Raw genomic sequence first — 3,553 nt, 5'->3', positions numbered from 1 at the left:
TTTGGGAACATGCAAGTTTGATTCATTATACACAGTTTCAGAGTCTCACATACGAACAAGGGAGGAAATGATTTCACACTTGTTTTCTTAGGAATCATTTATGCCAGTGGGTCTCCGACTTCAGCGTGTACCAGAATGCCCTGGAGGGTTTGCCACAACAGAGGTTGTTGGCTCTACCCCTGGACCTCTAGATTCAGTGAGTCTGGCTGGGGTGGTCCCTGAGAATTGAGAGTTTTCACACAGGTATTACAGATTCTCCTGGACATGGACTTCCCTTTGGGAATCACTGCTCTGTGCCCTGTCCCAGATTCTGATGCTTTATAACTTTCCAACTGACAAATAAATGCAACTGGACTTGGTTGTAACTGGTTTGCTTATGCAGCAGCAGAAACATCTTCCAGCAAAATAAACACTCATTATTGCCTAATAGGATAAACTAGGGCAGGGTCGTGTTCTGAATCTTCTTTGAGCATATCTAAGCTTCTTAGAAAAAGGAAATGTTGGTACAAGACATTTCTAATTATTAGTTTTGGAGGCTAAAGATTTTGTTCAGGTGAGGAAAATGTATATATAGAGGTATTAGTCTTTACAATTTTTTTGGTTGGTGTGCCTGGTATTCAAAAGGGTTGGAGACAGGTATTTATTTTATAGTATAGAGTGGATCTAAGGAATCATATCTTTTCTTTCTTTTAGGTTCTGCTTTTAATTTGGTGTTGATTTTTGCTGGCTAGGGTTTCCCCTCTGAATCCCTGGGTTGCCATGGTGCCATTTTGGCTTTTTAAATGTTGTTGTTGTTTTTGGGCCGAAGGCCCCACCGAAATGAGTTCTTACACGCAGAACTCTGGAGCCTGGGAGCAGGTCCAGGGAAACCAACGTCTGTGTGCCACGTGAGGAAGATGCCGGGGGTAAACGGAAGATATTGCAGCCCGGCTTGTGGGATTCAAAAGAGTGGGCAAAGGCAAAAGGACCCACGGGGCTGCTGGGGAAGCTGAGAGCTCTCCAAAAGGGGTCCCACTCCAGCTTCCCTGAAGACCCCACCAGAGGAAAGACCGTGGGGAGGTTGAAACCTTGCCCCGGTGCCAGGTTTTCATAACTATGAATTGTGACAGTACGAGGTGCTCCAGGTTCTGGAGTCAAACATTACATTTGGATGTTAACAGTGGCTATTGTATTTTTAAATTATGAAACTAAGACACAGAGGACCAGAAACATACAACAACATGCAAATCTTCCTCTCTGGATGAAATTCTGAAATAAACTCAAGATGTTAACGGTGATTAGTGTGTTCATTAAAAAAACAAAAACAAAAACAAACAAACAAGAGGCGCCTGGCTGGCTCTGTTGGAGGTGTGAGCAACTCTTGATCTTGGGGTCATGAGTTCGAGCCCCTCGCTGGGTGTAGAGATTACTAAAATAAAAACTTAAAAAAAAATTAAAGCAAGACACATTAATTGCAATCCCCTTCCCAAAGGAAAACAAAACCCCAACCATAAGGAAGTAAAGTCAGTTTTCTCTCCACACCCCTCCCCCCAGCCCCATTCTATTGCCTGGGTGTGGCCACCCCAAAACTGTGTGGCCTGTGGCCCTTGTAGCTCTTCCTATAACAGGATCAAAAAGCACAGCATGTGTTGATCCTAGAATAGAAGAATATTAACGATCAAAATCCTAGTTATATCTTCAACCAAGCTCAGTTTCCCTGTAGTTTTGTATTCTATTTTTGCCCAAATTGGCGGTGGCTAATAAACCATGTTTAAACCGCTTTACACTAAATTGTGGTTGTGCCTGTATCCGTTTTTGTTTTGAGAAATGTAAAAATGTACATTTCCCTCTATGGATGGTTCTAGCATGAAAATCTCTTGGTGCACTTAAAAAAACGTGCCTTTGAAGATAACTGGGCAACAGAGAAACTGAAAGCGTTTACCAGTAGGTGGGGTTGAAACCTGCAGTTTTTCTGCCTTTTTCTCCCCCTTCTTTCTCTTCTAAAGGCATATGTAAAGGAATCTTGGATAAGTTTTCAACTCACCTCCCTGGGGAAAAAAAGCACTTTGGGTTGCCTGGGCAGGTTCTGTGTAAAAACCATCAAGGACCCAGGGAAGGAGGGACCATCGCTGAGCATATCCAACTTCTCCTGCTGGTCTGGGTGATCTCAGCGGGCCCCAGGAGGTTCAAACTGAAGATACAGCCAACAAATGGCATTTATTTCTGTGCTGACAGTCTTCCTTAAGAAAACTGCATTTTACTGGGCTCTCCGCTGTTGTGTTTTTCGCTTTTTTGCTTTGGGGGGTTTTGTTTGTTTTTGTAAACAACAGCACTTCACCTCTGTTCTTAAGGCAAAGAGCGGTGATAACCAAGGTGCAGGCAAGTTTCTCTGGCACTTAAGGAAGACGCCCCAAATCCATCCACCTCCTTCTCCCCCAGGGAATTCACTGCGCCTTGGTTCAGTTTTAGCTGGACCTGGAAACCTGTGAGGTGCCTCAAGTCTGATCAGAGCTAGAAATGACGTCTGAGAATTCACAGAAATGTTAATAGATCTAGCTTTGGAGACCAAATAGATTTAAAATGTCCTTTGCCCGCAAGCTGTAGACGACGTTGAAGAGAATTTCGTGATGGAAGCCGTCCTCGTGCGTACTGCTTGTCATACAGGCGTAAAGATCATTCAAAACGCCAGGGAAGACCCTTTTCAATTGGCGAGTTTATAGTTTCCAAGGGGAGGAGGGCAGGGGAGGAGTAACGACGACCTTTCAGGTGTGTCTTCCAATCGCGATAGCCGGTTTTGGCTGTGAATTGAGCCCCCCCCCACCCCCCTGCACTTCCCCCTTCCGTTAATTAAATAAACCTCGGAGCGCTTATCCGCACACGACTCGGCCCTTGGGGATCTCTTCCAGCGTTGCTCCCATTCTTAAAATCCTCAACTCACAGAGGTTGAAGAGCTGGCGACATGAATTTCCAGCTCCTAAGGGTGAGAAGAGAGGTGTTGGGTGGAGGGCAGACCGGCAGGGAGGAGAGGCATGCGGGAGGATGCCCGCTGGGTGGGGAGGGCGCGCGTGGGGGCGCAGGGTGGCTCCCGGGCGCTGCCCACTCCTGGCGCCGGAAGCCGAGTCCGCGTCGCCCGGCCCCTGGCCCCAGTGGGCCTCCTCGTCGCCTGGGGGCGATCAGAGAAATGCGTTAAGGCCGCCGGGCTTAGTTGGCCTGGAGGTGTATGGTGTTCCAGGACGCTGAGCGGAGAAGGCCTCCGGGGACGCTGGGCTGGAGCCTTGGTCCTCCTGCTTGCGCTCGGAGCGGTTAGGCTGCGCACCGGTGGGCCCTGGGATATAGTGGGGAAGTGACAGGCACTCTGCAGCCAAGCGTGGCCTCTGGAGGGCGGCGGTCCCCCGGGGCGGCGGCGGCGGCGGGGGGGGGGCGGCGAGAGCCAGGCTTGTCTCTAACAGGTCTCCAAGAGAGCCGCTAGGGAGGTGGCCTCGAATAGCAGGCATGTTTGTGGTTTTGAGGTAGTAGGACGACCAAAAATTCACCTTCGCCTGCTGAGAAGTGGGGTTGTGGTTGTCAAGTTAGA

This window comes from Leptonychotes weddellii, chromosome 10, assembly GCF_054177405.1.
Source record: "Leptonychotes weddellii isolate Sample4059 chromosome 10, ASM5417740v2, whole genome shotgun sequence".
NCBI lineage: Eukaryota > Metazoa > Chordata > Mammalia > Carnivora > Phocidae > Leptonychotes > Leptonychotes weddellii.
This window is presented reverse-complemented; position numbering follows the sequence as displayed.